Source organism: Leucoraja erinacea, chromosome 36 (genome assembly GCF_028641065.1).
Source record: "Leucoraja erinacea ecotype New England chromosome 36, Leri_hhj_1, whole genome shotgun sequence".
NCBI lineage: Eukaryota > Metazoa > Chordata > Chondrichthyes > Rajiformes > Rajidae > Leucoraja > Leucoraja erinaceus.
Window position 1 is genome coordinate 6992107 of NC_073412.1, and position 18734 is coordinate 7010840.

The following is an 18734-nucleotide window of genomic DNA, read 5'->3' on the forward strand; positions in this document are numbered from 1 at the left end:
GTATACCACATTATTGCCTGGTTGCACATAACTACTAGCATTTTTACAAATTATCTGGTGTTAAACAATGCCGTCTGTCAGACAGAATATGCTTCAGTTGTGGAAAAACGTCTTTCTCCCTCAGCTGAGGTCACTGGTGCATACCTGAAACAAGCTACAAACTCTACATTCATGTTGATATCTTGTGCATTACAACTACCCTTTGACAAATTTCGCTATGTTTTGTACTTCTTCAAGATCTTTGTTAGCTAAAATCCTCCTCTCACATTTTGCTTGTATGTCTTCATAAACATCGCCAGGAACTTTAAGTACAAAGTACAGCAAGTGAAGATGTAAACAACTGAGCAAGAGTTGTACTCTTTGACTTCTCCAATACTTCCAATGTCAAGGAATACTCCTTTGATGGTTGACTTGCCTCCAGTTTACCGATGACCACATTGGCAATATATCTCCCCACAGCATTGGTTGTCTCGTCTGTTGCGATCCATATTTTGATGCATGCAACTTCATCTCTAATTTTCTGCACAACAATGTTGAAGTTGCTGTCAACATAATTTTTCTGTAATGATGACTCGCTCGGTATAGGTGCCTTTGCGTATTTCCCTTAAAAAAACTCAGAGAGATTTGTTTTCCAATTTCCACAGTGGAATTCCAGCATCAATGAATGCTTTACACAGATCACTCGAAAACTCACGATTTGAAAATCTGCCAGCAGTAAATGTTGTGAGGAGACAAGCTTGCGTATTTCCTACATTCAGTTTCTCTGTCATCGATTTGTGTTTAGCTGTCTCTACATGCTGGGAGACAAAATATTTCTTCTCATGATTCACTGCTTTCTCATATGCTTTGCAAAACAGCACACAGTTGTCTGTAGAGAATAAATCACACTCGTACACTCTCACTAAATCGTTCAGTTTTTTACAAGGCGTTGACTTGACTTTAGGCATTTTGACGCTTGCTGGGGTAGATCCTACAAGAGCGGGAAGGCAGATGCAGGCAGGCCAAGTAGAAGCTGAGAAGAGGAATCAGAGCTGCCAAGGAAAGGTACTCTGAGAAGTTGAGCATCAAGTTCTCAGCAAATTACTCAGTGTGGAAGGCCTTGCAAGAAATCACAAGCTACAAGAGAAAAACCCCCCGCTCCTTGGGCTCTCGTCAGCTGACCAACGACCTGAACAAGTTCTACTGCAGGTTCAATAAACAGAAACTTAACCCTGGTAACGCCACACCCCACCCCCAACATTTCTTGTATTGTATTGTATTGTATTGTATTCAAATTTATTGTCTTTGTCTCAATTAGAGACAACAAAATTAATTTCCCCACCGCATTGGTTGTCTCGTCTATTGCGATCCATATTTTGATGCATGCAACTTCATCTCTAATTTTCTGCACAACAATGTTGAAGTTGCTGTCAACAATAACATGGGTAAAATTATTATATGATAAACCGATGGCAAGAATTTTAACTAATAACATGTTATCTCAAAAATTTCAACTATCAAGGGGTAATAGGCAGGGATGTGCACTATCACCCCTGCTATTTGCCCTTATGATAGAACCCCTGGCTGAAAGTATAAGAATTCATCCGAATATTCAGGGCTATAATACCAGGGACTCAAAGAATAAAATCTCATTATATGCAGACGATATACTTTTATATATTACAAAGTCACAAACGAGCATACCAAATTTATTAAACTTAATAGAGGAATTTGGGTCTTTTTCTGGATATAGAATAAACTGGAACAAAAGCGAAATCATGACATTAAAACCTCAAGAACCTACACACTTACTGAAGTTCCCCTTTAAAATCGCAACAGAAAAATTTAAATATTTGGGTATTCAGATTACTAGAAAATATAAAGCATTATTCAATGCTAATTTCATACCTTTATTAAATAAACTTAATACACAGATTAAATTTTGGAAAACACTTCCCTTATCATTATTAGGTAGAATAAATGCAATAAAAATGATCTTCTTACCACAATTACTATACCTATTTCAGTCTATACCGGTATATATACCAAAATTTTTTAAAAAAAAATTAGACTCTAACATTACAAATTATATTTGGGACTATAAATCACATAGAATCACAAAAAAACACTTATGTAAACCAAAAGAGGTCGGGGGACTTTCACTTCCGAATTTTATGTATTATTACTGGGCAGTGCATATTAAGAATATGATTTATTGGTTGGATAGTTCTACACAACAGACAGAATGGATAAAAATGGAGAAGGAGGATTGTCATCCTTGTAATATAGGAACGATCCTCTTTTCCCCAAAAAAAAAGGCTGAATAACACAATATATAAGAAGAACCCAATTATATATGGTACAATAAGAATTTGGAAACAAATAAAATTATCTTTAAAATTAAGAAATCTATCACTGTTAATGCCAATTGCGAATAACCCTTTATTTAAACCATCTCTTATTGATAAGACATATAACCAATGGGAAAGTCTCGGAATTAGAAGGATCAGGGATATGTACGAAACAGGAAACCTACTATCATTCCAACAACTACAATTAAAATTTAAATTGAAAAACAACCAATATTTTAAATATCTTCAGATTTGCGACTTTGTGAAAAAATATATACAAGGATATCAAAAAGTAACTCCTGACTTATTGGAAGAAGCAATGAATATTGAAGCTGACTCACAAAAATTAATATCCTAAATATAGTATTCTAAATATAGACCTACCATCGACAGAGGTACTTAGAGAAGAGTGGGAACGGGAATTAATGATAAAAATTACGAAGGTTAAATGGGAAAAATACCTGATATATATTCACAAATGTTCAATTAATGTAAGACATAATCTAATACAATTTAAAATTGTACATAGATTATATTATTCAAAAACAAGATTGAACAAATTTTATCCAAATATATCCGCCACTTGTGATAAATGTCTAGCCCAAAAGGCAACTATAACACACTCCTTAGTTTCCTGCATAAAACTTTATAGATTTTGGAATGATATTTTTGAAATACTTACAAAATTATTCAAGACAAGAATGGAACCTAATACTGAAATGATTATATTTGGTGTAATGGAAGATGGGAATAAATTGAACACATCTCAAAATCTATTCCTTAATTATGGTTTAATAATAGCAAAAAAATTAATACTTAAATTTTGGAAGGGTACATCAATACCAACGCTTAAAATGTGGATTGCAAGTATGTTGGACACCGCTCATCTTGAGGAAATGCGATTCCTCCTAATGGATAAATCAGACCAATTCATAACGAGTTGGTCTCCATTCGTCGTTTTTTTGGAATCATATGGTGCAACACAATTGTAAAAAATAACTGTTTCAGGACTGGACGAGGGTTGGTCAAGACTATAAATAATGATCTCCTTTTCTTTTCACTATTTTCTCTCTCAACTTTCTTCATTTACTCGTTTTCTTTCTTCACACACTATATATTTCACATTTTTCTATCCTTTACTATCTAACCTCTTTTTCTTATTCTCATCTTTTTTCAATGTAACAAAAAAAAAAAAGAAGTTGTACATAAAATGTATTATGAAAATATATATTAGGCACTTTGGTTCCATATGACTGTGCTTACTTCTAATAAAATAAAATATTAAAAAAAAAAAAACATAATTTTTCTGTAATGATGACTCGCTCGGTATAGGTGCCTTTGTGTATTTCCCTAAAAAAAACTCTTGAGAGATTTGTTTTCCAATTTCCACAGTGGAATTCCAGCATCAATGAATGCTTTACACAGATCACTCGAAAAGTCACGATTTGTAAATCTATCAGCAGTAAATTTCACACCTACTCACAGCTTCTCCAGTTTGAAAAGACTAGATCCTTTCCCACGCACCACTCTCCAATCACCACTTAACGGCCAGTTACAGCCGGGTTTCACCCTGGGCTGTAAATTTTCTTGTAAGTTCCGTTACAATGGCAAAAAAAAGGCTGATTTAGGCACTCAATCGTGACAAAGGCATTATCTTCCTGAAATCATCAAAAAAGGCATGGAAAGGCACATGGCAAAATCCTGGCTCTACTAATTACAAAACCAATGACATCAACTTTTAGTTTAGCTTAGAGATACAGCATGGAAACACCGAGTGAACTGGGGTAGACTTGATGGGCCGAATGGCCTAATTCTACTCACATTCCTTATGACCTTATAACACTGACCATCAAACATCCACTCACACTATGTAATCCCATGCTATCCCGCTTTCTCATCCAATCCCTACACACTAGGGACAATTTACAGAGGATAATTCACCTACAAACCCGCACGTACGTCTCTGAGATGTCTTTTTTAACGCCTTCTCTCCAGAGATCCTGCCTGTCCCTTCCAATCTGACTTGGCCATGGGTTGAATAACAACACAAAGGAGCGGCATGGTGGCGCAGCGGTAGTGTTGCTGCCTGACTGCGCTTGAGACCCGGAGTATGGACTCAACCTGGGATGAGAGGGATTCTCATTCAAACACATAAGATTGTTAAGGGTTTGGACACGCTAGAGCCAGGATACATGTTCCCGATGTTGGGGGAGTCCAGAACCAGGGGCCACACACAGTTTAAGAATAAAGGGTAAGCCATTTAGAACGGAGACGAGGAAACACTTTTTCTCACAGAGAGTGGTGAGTCTGTGGAATTCTCTGCCTCAGAGGGCAGTGGAGGCAGGTTCTCTGGATGCTTTCAAGAGAGAGCTAGACAGGGCTCTTAAAAATAGCGGAGTCAGGGGATATGGGGAGAAGGCAGGAACGGGGTCCTGATAGGGGATGATCAGCCATGATCACATTGAATGGCGGTGCTGGTTCGAAGGGCCAAATGGCCTACTCCTGCACCTATTGTCTATTGAGACCTGGGTTCGATCCTGACTATGGGTGCTCATAGGGTCAAAAGTGATAGGAGTAGAATTAGGCCATTCGGCCCATCAAGTCTACTCCGCAATCTCCATTCTCCTGCCTTCTCCCCATAACCTCTGACAGGCTTTCTAATAAAGAATCTATCTATCTATATCTGCCTTAAAAATTATCCACTGATATTGGTGGGTTGAAAAGTCCCCGATGCTGATTGATGAGCAGTGACCTCTGCTGGCAGTTCTGTGTATGTTCCTCAAGCAAGGACTACACCTTTTTTTTAAAATTTAAAATACTAATAGATTTAATCTGCTATAATTTTTAGAGGTACGGTATGACCTTTTATATCCTTGCATTTTTTAAGCAGCAAAGCCCTGTCCCACGGTACGGATTCATTCCAAGAGTTCTCCCGAGTTTAAAAAAAATCAAACTCCTGGTAAGCACGGAGAATGAATGTAGCAGGTACGTCGGAGCTCGGGGACGTCTCTTAGCAGCTCGTAACACTAACGGCAGGTACTCGGGAAGACTCGCTAACGGCAGGCAAACTCAGGAAGACTCATGAAGATTTTTCAATATGTTGAAAAATGTCCACGAGAGCCCCGAGTACCGACGAGTGGCCATTACCGTAAATCTCCGAGTTCGAATCAGCGCAAACTCGGGAGAACTCTTGGAATGAACTCGTACCCTGGGGGACAGGGCGTTAAGTCAATTTATTAAAGTTATTACTTTTCCATTGGCGAGTGGTATGTTAATGAAACTGGAAGTCGGGTTGAGCATTCCAAGATGGCGGCCGTTACGCTCCGTTACGTACTACACCTCAGTGCATTGGATTACACAAGAGTGGAGTATCTTACTCCGCACGATGATCTTTGCTCCTAGCAGTCGAAGGGGCGTTCTTCCGTGTGCACCCGCCGGTGGGTCTCTAGCTGGCTTGGGCACTGCCACACACATTGCACTCATAACACTTCTCCTTGTTGTGCCCCATCATGTGGTCCTCCACCGAAGCTCAGCCGCAAGCCGGAACGGGGTACTGATTTTGGATGATCAGCCATGATCATATTGAATGGCGGTGCTGGATCGACGGGCAGAATGGCCTACTCCTGCACCTATTGTCTATGTTTCTAACTAGTTTGAACGGGTGATGGATGTTCGGGATGGACTCCATGGGCTGACGGGCCTGTTTCCGCGCTGTACTGATCCACAGTATTGCGCCGCGAGGTGGCGGGAGGCTCCCGGGATGTGTCGCGGAGCCAAAAGACCGGAGGGCAGAGAACAAGGATGAACCCGGCTGCGGGCTGCCTGCGGCCACTGGTGGCTGTAGGCCTGGCTATCCGCTGAGGAAAGGTAAGACTCTACCAAGACCCTCTTGAAACCAAAGACCCTACAGCGAGCAAGATAGATCACTCGACGGAAAAGACGTAGTACGGTCATGGGCAGATTCACGGGTAATTTTCGGCCCCATTTCCGTAACCGGCTTCCGTCTCCGCACCGAAGATCCCGTAGCGGAGCAAAGATACTAGTGCGGAGACGGAAGCCGGTTACGGAAACATCCCTCGTAAAAATAAAAGTTATTTGGTAAAAATCTTCTCCTCATTTTCAGAATTATAATTTATTAACACAAACTGTTCCCCCGCAACGTTGATTACACTGAGAGTCGGGTCGGGTTACTGAAATGGATGAAAAAAAGGCCCACGTTCCGCTCCGTTGCATACTACACGTCAGCCCATTGCATTTAGCAGGAGTGGTCTATCTTGCTCCGCTATAGGATCTTTGCTTGAAACTTTGATCAATCAAATAATATTGCCTTTATAACAAGAGGAATCGAATATAGGAGCAAAGAGGTCCTTCCCCAGTTGTACATAGCCCGAATGAGACCACACCTGGAGTGTTGTCTGCAGTTTTGGTCCCCTAATTTGAGGAAGGACATTCTTGCTATTGAGGGAATGCAGCGTAGGTTTACAATGTTAATTCCCGGGATGGCGGGACTGTCATATGCTGAGAGAATGGAGCAGCTGGGATTGTACACTCTGGAGTTTAGAAGGATGAGAGGAGATCTCATTGAAACATATAAGATTGTTAAGGGCTTGGACACACTAGAGGCAGGAAACATGTTCCCGATGTTGGGGGAGTCCAGAACCAGGGGCCACAGTTTAAGAATAAAGGGTAAGCCATTTAGAATGGAGACGAGGAAACACTTTTTCTCACAGAGAGTGGCGAGTCTGAGGAATTCTCTGCCTCAGAGTGCGGTGGAGGCAGGTTCTCTGGATGCTTTCAAGAGAGAGCTAGATAGGGCTCTTAAAAAAAGCGGAGTCAGGGGATATGGGGAGAAGGCAGGAACGGAGTACTGATTGGGGATGATTAGCCATGATCACATTGAATGGCGGTGCTGGCTCGAAGGGCCGAATAGCCTACTCCTGCACCTATTGTCTATTGTCTATTGTTGCATAAAAAACAGTAAAATCAGATTTAATTAGGCATGACAAAAGTGCGCTGATACCTAAACAGCATGAAACACTGTTTTATTCATGACAGTGCTTGTGTATGATATACTGGCATCTCTTAAAACGAAATATATATATATATACATATTTTCACATTTTTAGAGTTTTCATTTAATTTTATAATTTTTTGTTAATTACATTAGTTGAACGGTCACAGGTCTATTCATGGAAAATAAATGTGGATAAATGCAGCTTGATATTTTATTGACGTGCGTGCTGGCCTTTTTATGGTTGTAAACACTGCTGCTGCATGTCTGAATTTCTGAACGCCCGCAGCAAAGGCTGCCGAGGGTTGAGGTCCCGACTACGGGGGGAAATGGAGGAGGACTGGCCAAATGTTTGTGCCCTCGACCACAGTGATGAATGCTGTGGTGGATGTCTGTGTTTAAATTTTTAATGTGTTCTTTTTTCATTGTACTGCTGCTGGCAAATTCATTTCACTTGCACTTGATGTGCAATGTGATGAATAAAAGTGATATTGAAATTGATATATATTGATCGTCAACAAGGCAAAGGTAAATTTCCTCTCTCCAAATAAAATAACATTGCTTTGGAAACTTTAGTCACCCAGTGTTCTCCTTTTGATTTAATGTTTCAGAAGGAACTGCAGATGCTGGAAAATCGAAGGTAGACAAAAAATGGTGGAGAAACTCAGCGGGTGAGGCAGCATCTATGGAGCGAAGGAAATAGGCAACGTTTCGGGACAAAACCAAAATTGGGAGAATTCGATGTTCATGCCCCCAGGATGCAGACTCCCCAAGCGGAATATGAGGTGCTGTTCCTCCAATTTCCGGTGCTGCTCGCTGTGGCTATGGAGGAGACCCAGGACAGAGAGGTCGGAGACGGAGTGGGAGGGGGAGTTGAAGTGCTGAGCCAACGGGAGGTCAGCTTGGTTATTGCGGACCGAGCGGAGATGTTCGGCGAAACAATCGCCCAACCTCCGCTTAGTCTCACCAATATATTTCCTTCGCTCCATAGATGCTGCCTCACCCGCTGAGTTTCTCCACCATTTTTGTCTACCTTTTGATTCAGTGTTGAGTTTTACATCTGCAAAGCACCCTAGGGCATTTAGCCCTGTGTTGTCGGTATCTGACTGTGCAGTAACACACACAGAGCTAGACAAGTCTCCTGTACTCATTCAGTCAAGTACTAAACCACAGACACAAAACGCTGGAGTCACTCAGTGGGACAGGGTCTCGACCCGAAACATCACCCATTCCTTCTCTCCTTGTCTTTTAGGCCTAGTGGCATCTCCTTGATGCAGTTGCTGTTTAATCCACACTGTGCCTGTTCCGGAGTTGCTCTTGTGTTTAAGGAGGAGCTGCAGATGCTGGAAAATCGAAGGTAGACAAAAGTGCTGGAGAAACTCAGCGGGTGCAGCAGCATCTATGGAGCGAAGGAAATAGGCGACGTTTCGGGCCGAAACCCTTCTTCATGACTGATCTATCTCTCCCGCAACCCCATTCACCTGCCTTCTCCCCATAACCCCTGACGCCCGTACTAATCAAAAATCTGTGTTTAAGAAGGAACTGCAGATTCTGGAAAATCGAAGGTGGACAAAAGTGCTGGAGAAACTCAGCGGGTGCAGCAGCATCTATGGAGCGAAGGGAATAGGCAACGTTTCGTCCCGAAACGTTGCCTATTTCCTTCGCTCCATAGATGCTGCTGCACCCGCTGAGTTTCCCCAGCACTTTTGTCTACCTGGAGGTGATCTTCCCTTGTGTGTATATTTATACATGTGGCCATAATAAATCAGTCAGTAACCTTGACGTTGAATATCAGAGCACTATTTTTTACATTTGTTGTGTGTCAACTTCAACCGAGAAACAATTTTCCAACCAAATTTACTGAATACTGTAGTTAAGATATTATTTTAGAGGGGTTGGTTGTTAATCTTTTTGATATTCTCTTGATTTTTCATCTCTGGATGGAAGGAATGGGTGACGTTTTGGGTCGAGACCCTTCTTCAGACTCAGTTTGCTGCCGGACCACTGGGTTACACCAGCTTCGGTTTAAAGCAACACCTGCAGTTCCTTCCTACACGAGTACTAAACCATGTTTGCACCTGCAGACACATGGATGTAAGAACATTTTTTCTTCTTTGTGATGGGTGTTCAAAGTGACTGGAAAGACAGCAGATTGAAAATGTACCAGCACGCATTAAAAATTCTGTTGGAACCTCAATACATTTCAGATATCGTTACATTTTGAAGCCAGCGGGGGGGGGGGGGGGGGGGGGGGGGGGGAACTGCTGATATCTCGGGTTGATGACAGTTTCATCGTCATCGTGGTTTCGAGAGCTCCCCTCCTTCCTCGGTAACTGTGGGTCAAACTCCACGTCCAAAAGAAGCAGAGTCTGGATTACTGAGTGTGGCTTGGATTGTTGGGGATTGGGGAGGGAGGGAGAGAGGGCGAGAGAAATAGGAGGACACTCCGCACCCTGGATTAGAGACCACCCTCGAGAATTCACTGCCACAAACTCTGAAAGGGGCACACATATCTATACAACAGGACACAAAGTGCTGGATGGAGTTACTCAGCGGGTCAGGCAGCATCTCCAGACAACATGGATAGGAGACTATTCAGGTTTTCGACCTCTCCACCCGAAACATCACCTATCCATGTTCTCCAGAGACACTGCCTGACCTGCCGAGTTACTCCAGCACTTTGTCTCCTTTTGTGTACTGATTGGCATCTGCAGTTCCTTGTTTATACATTTCTATAGCACCACATGAATCCCTCTCAAGACGTCCCAAAACACCCGCAGTTCCTTGTTTCTCAATTATTAATTACTCCCTCAGTCATAGAGTCGTACAGCACAGATATAGGCCCTTCAGCCCATCACGCCCATGCTGACTAAGATGCCCAATCTAAGTTAGTCCCGTTCATCCGCATGTCTTCTTTTTAATTTTTAAGACTTCAACATCTCTGGGAAGACCAGCATTAATAACTCATCCCTAACAGTGGTCTGGCCCCCTTTGGAGTATTGCATGCAGTTCTGGTGGCATTATTACAGGAAGGATGTGGAGGCTTTGGAAGGCATGCACAGGTTTGCATGCGAAAACGGACACAAAAAGTGCTGGAGCAATTCAGTCTGAAGAAGGGTCCCGGTCCGAAACATCACAATAGACACTAGGTGCAGGAGTATGCCATTTGGCCCTTCAAGCCAGCACCGCCATTCAATGTAATCATGGCTGATCATCCTCAATCAGTACCCCGTTCCTGCCTTCTCCCCATTACTTCAACAGTTTGTGTCTAAACTCAGTAACTGTGATGGACTGGGCAATATCCATCAATGTCGCTAAGTGTGTGAGACTTGGGATTGGCCGCATCAGGTTGTCTGTGATTCTGTGACAATAGACAATCTAGGTGCAGGAGTAGGCCATTCGGCCCTTCGAGCCAGCACCGCCATTCAATGTAATCATGGCTGATCGTCCTCAATCAGTACCCCGTTCCTGCCTTCTCCCCATATCGCTTGACTCCACTATTTTTAAGAGCCCTATCTAGCTCTCTCTTGAAAGCATCCAGAGAACCGGCCTCCACCGTCCTCCACCGAGGCAGAGAATTCCACAGACTCACCACTCTCTGTGAGAAAAAGTGTTTCCTCGTCTCCGTTCTAAATGGCTTACCCCTTATTCTTAAACTGTGGCCCCTGGTTCTGGACTCCCCCAACATCGGGTTCTAGCGTGTCCAAACCCTTAGCGATCTTATATGTTTCAATGAGATCCCCTATCATCCATCATGTATCCAGGTTCTCCAAAGGTGCAGCCTGACCCGCTGAGTTGCTCCAGCACTTTGTGCGCTTTTGTGTAATCCAGCATCTGCAGTTCCTTATTTCTACAAGGCCTTTTCGAAGCATACTTACTGTTGTAATATAGGAATCACGACTGGCCCGCACCGGACTGCAGGAGTACTCGCTGAAGCTCGGTGCAGCCGACACCAAGGCTGTGTGGGGGAGGACCACAGTCTAGGTCCTTCCACTGCTGGACATTGAGGGGCAGAGTCCGGTGAGGACACCCCTCAAACAAGGGAAGAGATATACCACCCCAGGGGACCACTAGGGTGCTTGCTTAAAGATAGATCATGTTCATAGTTCATTGCTCATAGCAGCAGAATTAGGCCATTCAGCCCATCGAGTCGACTCTGCCATTCAATCATGGCTGATCTATCTTTCCCTCTCAGCCCCACGCACCTGCCTTCTCCCCACAACCCTTGACACCCAACCAGACGCAACTAAATTTAAAGTAGCCCTTTCTTCCCAATAACCCTTTCTGGCTTAAGTCCTCCCTCCACCACCTCCAGTTTAAATTCTATTCGGAATATTTTGGAGGGCCAGGAAGCCAAGAACAAAGACACCCGTACTAATCAAGAATCTGTCAATCTCCGCCTTAAAAATACCCAATGGCGGCCTCCACAGCCGTCTGCGGCAATGGATTCACCACTCAGCCTCCTCATCTCCTTTCTAAATGTACGTCCTTTTATTCTGAGGCTGTGCCCTCTGTTCTTAGGCTCTCCCATTTGTGGAAATATCCTCTGCGCATCCACTCTATCCAGGCCTTTCACTATTGTAAGTTTCAATGAGGTTCCCCCTCATCCTCCAAATCTCCAGTTAGTACAGGCCCAGTGCCGTCAATCGCTCATCATATGTTAACCCAATCATCCCTGGGATCTTAGGTTTGAAGACCACTGAATATAAGACTGATGACTATACAGATGCTGACTGTCTTCCTGAAGAGTTTTTTGAACAATTTATTGTTTTGTAGAGATTTTTTATTCTGGATAAAGTCTAATTTTGGAGCTAAAATTAGGACTCGTGAACAGGTAACGGACCAGATAATCTGTTCTTAGCAATTTTGGGTGTGGAATAAAACTGGCTTGGGCACCTAGGAATATAATCCTTCTCTAAGACTGGCCCTGACATCTTTTCCATCTGAGAAATCTGACCTTGATCTTAGCTTCCAGCAAAACACAAAAGTGCTGGAGGAACTCAGTGGGTCAGGCAGCATCTGTGGAGGGAATGGACAGATGACGTTTTGGGTCGGGGCCCTTCTTCAGAATTCATTTGTATCTTGCTTGAGATTCCACCACATATTATGTTATCCAGCTGAGGGGTGATCTTATGGAGGTGTATCAAATCATGAGGGGAATAGATAGGGTGTAGGATAGGGAATAGATGTGGACTGAATCCTGTATCTGAGATGGTAGACAAAAGTCTCAGCGTGTGCGAGGCAGCATCTATGGGGAGAAGGAAATAGGCAACGTTTCGGGCCGAAACCCTTCTTCAGACTGATGTAGGGTGGGGGCGGGAAGAAGAAAGGAAGAGGAGGAGCCAGAGGGCTGAGGGAGAGCTGAGAAGGGGAGGAGACAGCAGGGACTACCTGAAATTGGAGACGTCAATGTTCATGCCGCTGGGGTGCAGACTGCCCGAGTGAAATATGAGGTGCTGCTCCTCTAATTTACGGTGGTCCTCACTCTGGCCATGGAGGAGGCCCAGGACAGAAAGGTCAGATTCGGAATGGGTGGGGGAGTTGAAGTGCTGAGCCACCGGGAGTTCAGGTTGGTTATTCCGGACCGATTGCATCTCAGATGTCTGGTTCGCACACAACATAAGCTTTTCACTGTACCTTGTTACACGTGACAATAAACTAAAACTGAACGGATGAATGCTCCGTCTTTCACTTGGGGAATCGAGAACCAGAGGGCATAGGTTTAAGGTGAGAGGGAAAAGATCCAATCGGTACCTGTAGGGCAACCTTTTTCACACAGAGGGTGGTGGGTATATGGGACGAGCTACCAGAGGAGGTAGTTGAGGCAGGCACTTCAAAAACATTTAATAGACACTGGGTGGTCACGGTGGCTTAGAGTTGCTGAGTGTGTAAATTGTCCCTAGTGTGTGTGTGTAGGATAGAGTTAATGTGCGGGGATCGCTGGTCGGCGCGGATCCGATGGGCCGAAGGGCCTGTTTCCACACTGTATCTCTGAACTAAACTAAACTAAACTCTGACAGGTACATGGATAGGAAAGGTTTAGAGGTATGTGGGTTAAATGCAGGTAATTGGGACAAGCTTTGATGGGGCATCTGAGCCGGCATGGTTGAGTTGGGCCGAAGGGCCTGTCTCCGTGCTGAATGACTGCGTCTGTCTGTCCCTTCTTGTGTCTCTCCCTTTGTTTCAAGTCTCACCGGGAAGGTGACACCTCAGAGTGTGCAGCACTCCCTCAATGACACGTCCAAAAATGAATGCCGAGTCATTCGTGTTCGAACCTCTGGAGCGGGAATCGAACCGTCTGCCAGTGGGTTTTACCACAACTTAGGAGCAGAGTTCAGGGTGTTTGAAGCTCGACTTCCCGAGTCGAACAGCTCAGCAGCCGGTGTCCCCAGTAGCGGCCCTTTTGCAACTAAATCCTGGCATGAGTCAGCATTTGACAAGATGGAGGCGTTGATCTGGATTGCTTCATCAGGTACCAACATCTGCTGCTGGAGAAGTCTTCGGTGTCCAGATGTGAAGAGGAGCGTTTGAAATCAAAGGAGAGTCCCCCCCCTCCTCTCTTAATCCAAGTCCACGTTATTACACCCCCTCTCAATCTCAATCCACATTCACCATTAGGGAATAATTCACCCTGTATGTCCCACTGAACTAACACTGAGGGGCAACTGTGATGGTCTTCAAAGCATGACTGTTCACCCAGGTGGGTCTGACACCCTTGGCAAAAATCCATTTGCAACCCCCCACTCCTCCCCCCCATCCATATCCAGGTACTCAACACATTAGGGTGGAAGTGAAGAGAAATGTTGATTTTGATCAATGATGTGGCTTATTTAAACACACTAATTAAATGCATAAGATATTATGTTACATACAATGTGCACCCCCCGTATTAATTTACCACATATACAACCCCCCCCGCCCACCTCAAAAAACCAGAGCCTTCTCCATTCGAATTCATTGGCATGGTAACTCCATATAACATGAATATACACTATTATTAAAAACCATTAGTTATTCTATGCTGCGTTTTTTTTTGTACTGCACATCTGTGCTGGCATATTACATTTCCAGATGCACGCATTTTAATAAATTGTACTCAATTTAATCGTAGGGTGATTTATGCAAAAATCATATCAAACGCTGCTTAATGTTATAATATCCAATTTTTGGATTAAAAAATGTGTAAAACCCGGTCACACAAGCTCGAAAATTGCAAAATGAAAACGGCCAGCGATGAACGCAAATAAAAAAAACACATTATTGCAAAGAAGCTTTTGCGCAGTCCAAAACAACGTCTTTTTAACATATTATTCTTAACCATGTTTTAATCATTCAGATCTTATTTTAATTGGTGACTTCAAGTGACGCCGGTAAAGCCCCCTTTTAAAACATGCAATGCAAAAGGAAAAGGGTTATTTTTTTCAGCGAAGATGCATGCATAAAGCGAAAGGGTTGCAAATGCAGTTTTTTGTTTACCTGTTTGATGTGAAAGAGGTTGAGATAGGAAATCAGATGAAATTCTCTGCAGTGTTCATTGCTTGTCCTGGCAGCGTCTCGCCACCGCGGGCGCTGCAGGACCGACTCCTGGGAAGCCTAGCATGGGTGTGGGGGCAGCCCCTTCTGTATTGCATTGGAAATGTAGAACTCACTGTAGAAGTTGCATTGAAACGTGCCGTCAACGTTTCCAGCTTTGTGCCCACGCCTTCAGATTATTTGTATCCCTTGCACCTGCTAAAGCCCCACCTGCTAAAGCTGAAACCAAAACACTTAGACTTAGGTTAGAAGGTTAAGGGGGGACTTGATAGAGGTCTTCAAAATGATGAGAGGGATAGACAGAGTTGACGTGGATAAGCTTTTCCCATTGAGAGCAGGGAAGATTCATAGACATGGACATAGAAAATAGGTGCAGGAGTTGGCCATTCGAGCCTGCACCGCCATTCAATATGATCATGGCTGATCATCCAACTCAGTATCCCATACCTGCCTTCTCTCCATACCCCCTGATCCACAAGGGCCACATCTAACTCCCTCATTCAAACAAGAGGACATGATTTGAGAATTAAGGGACAGAAGTTTAGGGGTAACATGAGTAGAGAATGGTAGCTGTGTGGTATGAGCTCCCAGTGGAAGTGGTGGAGGCAGGTTCGATTTTATCATTTAAAAATAAATTGGATAGGTATATGGACGGGAAAGGAATGGAGGGTTATGGTCTGAGTGCAGGTAGATGGGACTAGGTGAGAGTAAGTGTTCGGCACGGACTAGAATTGTTATATGGTTATAAGACATAGAACTTACAGCATGTAATAGGAAAGAACTGCAGATGCTGGTTTATACCAAAGATAGGCACAAAGTGCTGGAGTAACTCATCAGGTCAGGCAGCATCTCTGGAGAAAAAGGATAGGTGATATTTTGGATTGGGACACTTCTATGTACTTGGTGATGTTTCGGGTCAGGACCCTTCTTCAGACCAGTCTTTTCCTCCACAGATGCTGCCAGACCCACTGAGTTACTCCAGCTTTTTGTGTTTATCTTCGAGCAATATCTAACTCTCTCTTGAAAACATCCAGTGAATCAGCCTCCACTGCCAGTGGCAGAGAATTCCACAGATTCACAACTCTCTGGGTGAAAACGTTTTTCCTCATCTCAGACCTAAATGGCCTACCCCTTATTCTTAAACTGTGACCCCTGGTTCTGGACTCCCCTAACATCGGGAACATTTTTCCTGCATCTAGCCTGTCCAATCCCTTAAGAATGTTATATGTTTCTATTCCCGCTCATCCCAAAATCCAGTGAATATAAGCCCAGTCGATCCATTCTTTAATATAAGCCCAGTCGATCCATTCTCCTACCTTCTCCCCGTAATCTTTGATGCCCTTCCGAATCTCTCCAGGAGATACCAGAACAAGGGATCAAAAGCTTAGCACAAGAGGAAGGTTTACATGAGCATATTTGTAGGGGAACTGAGTGTATTTTCGTTGGTGGGTTAATTTTAAGGTAGATGTAAGAGTCAGCCTAATTATCACAAACAGAAAATTGCAGATACTGGAAATCTCCAATATATGTGCAAAATGTGGGAACACTCAGCAGGTCAGGCAGCACGTGTGGAGAGAGAAACAGAACTGATGAATGGCTACACAACTTGAAACATTTCCGCTGATGCAGCCTGACTTATGAATGTTCCCAGCATTTTCTGTTTCTATTGGAGGTGATTCCAGAGGTGGGAAAGAGCAAGGGATCGGAGAACAAGGTGAGAATTCTAAAGGTGATAGTCGTGGGGTCATACAACATGGAAACAGGCCTTTCGACCCTAGGTATCCCATCCAAGCTGGTCCCATTTGCCCGTAGACAGAAATGCTGGAGAAACTCAGCGGGTGAGGCAGCATCTATGGAGCAAAGGAAATAGGCAACGTTTCGGGCCAAAACCCTTCTTCAGACTCATGTTTGGTCCACATCCCTCTGAACCTTTTTCCAGCCCTTGTATCTTGTGCCCAAATATCTTTTAAATGTTGCTATTGTATCTGCCTCAACTATCTCCTCTGGAAGCTCGTTCTGAAAACCTACTCTCTTCTGTGTGACTGGGGGAATGTTGAGGGGTGGTGCGAGCTGTAACAGTGAGTCATCAGAACATGTGCTAACTGGACCTGTGTCTTCGCGTAGTGATACCGTGTACGGGCGTGGTGTCGAAGGACGAGGAGCGAAGCAAAGAAGTCGAAGCCAAACAACCGAATGGAAACAAAGCCGAAACGCCAACCAACCGAAAGGGCGGGATGCCGAGGAGCCAACTAATCGAAAGGCTGCGTTGCCTAAAAGCCAACTAACAGAATGGCCGCTCTGCCGAAAGGTCAAATAGTGGCTTGTGTGGGAAAATGACCCCCACCCTCCCGTCTCCACCGGCCAGTGATGTGATGGACGCGGGGTTTGGAACAATCGTTGACATGTCCCGACCCCCGGAGACATCATGTCCGTTATTTGACCTTTCGGCAGAGTGGCCATTCGGTGAGTTGGCTTTTAGGCATTCCGCCCTTTCGGTTATTTGGCGTTTCGGCTCCGTTTCCATTCGGCTATTTGGCTTCGACTTCTTTGCTTCGGCTTCTCGTCCTTCGACGGCACGTGCGGGTACCAAAGATACCGCACTCCCGGTAGATCAGGGAAATGTATCACATCTGTTAAAATACGTTCAATCACTCCCAGCCACTGGACATTATTGGCAGCCAATCAAGCAGACTTGGAGCCCAGCCAGAGCTGTCTAGCAGGATATACTTGTATGTCATGGGATTTGCCTTTGCAAATGCCATCTGTTCCCATTGTCAGCAGAATAACAAGCCTCAGAATCACCTCTGGGTGACGTATAAGCCTCTGCATCAATAGTGGTGCCAGAGAGGCAGGTGTCCACGTAATGGAAAAGACACAAAGTGCTGGAGTAACTCAGCGGATCATCTCTGGAGAACATGGATTCGGGTTGGACCCAAAACGTCACCTATCCAGGTTCACAGAGATGCATAGAAACATAGAAAATAGGTGCAGGAGTAGGCCATTCGGCCCTTCAAGCCCGCACCGCCATTCAATATGATCATGGCTGATCATCCAACTCAGTCTACTCCTGCACCTATTTTCTATGTTTCTATCAGAACAAGGGGTCACAGTTTAAGGATAAGGGGAAAATCTTTTAGGACCGAGATGAGGAAAACCTTTTTCACACAGAGAGTGGTGAATCTCTGGAATTCTCTGCCACAGAAGGTAGTTGAGGCCACAGTTCATTGGCTATATTTAAGAGGGAGTTAGATGTGGCCCTTGTGGCTAAAGGGATCAGGGAGTACGGAGAGAAGGCAGGTACAGGATACTGAGTTGGATGATCAGCCATGATCAGATTGAATGGCGGTGCAGGGCCGAAGGGCCGAATGGCCTACTCCTGCACCTATTTTCTATGTTTCTATGTTTCTAGTATCCCGTACCTGCCTTCTCTCCATACCCCCTGATCCCTTTAGCCTCAAGGGCCACATCTAACTCCCTCTTAAATATAGCCAATGAACTGGCCTCAACTCTGGTGGTAACAATAAAATGGGATGGATGGCTTAGGGGTCAGTCTGGATCTGGTGGGCCGAAGGGCCTGTTATAATGCTGTATCTTTCTTTGGTTCTCTGACCCTGTCCCAGCAAGAGGTTTGTTTTCGAGAGGAGTGCACAACGGTGAAGAAATCTGGCTCAGGATTTTCTCCTGTCATGAAATCTCTCTGCATTATTATTGAAGGAATAATCCCTCACTGAACAAGGGCCAATCTCTGGAGCAGACGCCCATGGGAGATGGAGGCAGCGTTTGGCATCGATCGGCCCAGACTTTCTTCACAGAGAGTACAGTAAAACTCCAACTGTTTGTATATCCTGATAGTTTAGAGA

The 18734-nt window shown here is 44.2% G+C and overlaps 1 protein-coding gene across 1 annotated transcript in view; it reads right to left on the reverse strand.

Moving 5' to 3' along the window:
* Positions 1-15057, reverse strand: part of tp53bp1 (tumor protein p53 binding protein, 1) — a 75495-nt gene extending 60438 nt beyond the window's left edge. The window contains 1 exon segment of the mRNA XM_055662792.1: positions 14818-15057. The gene's annotated coding sequence lies outside the window, so the exon portion shown is untranslated.
* Between the last annotated feature and the right edge of the window lie 3677 nt (positions 15058-18734).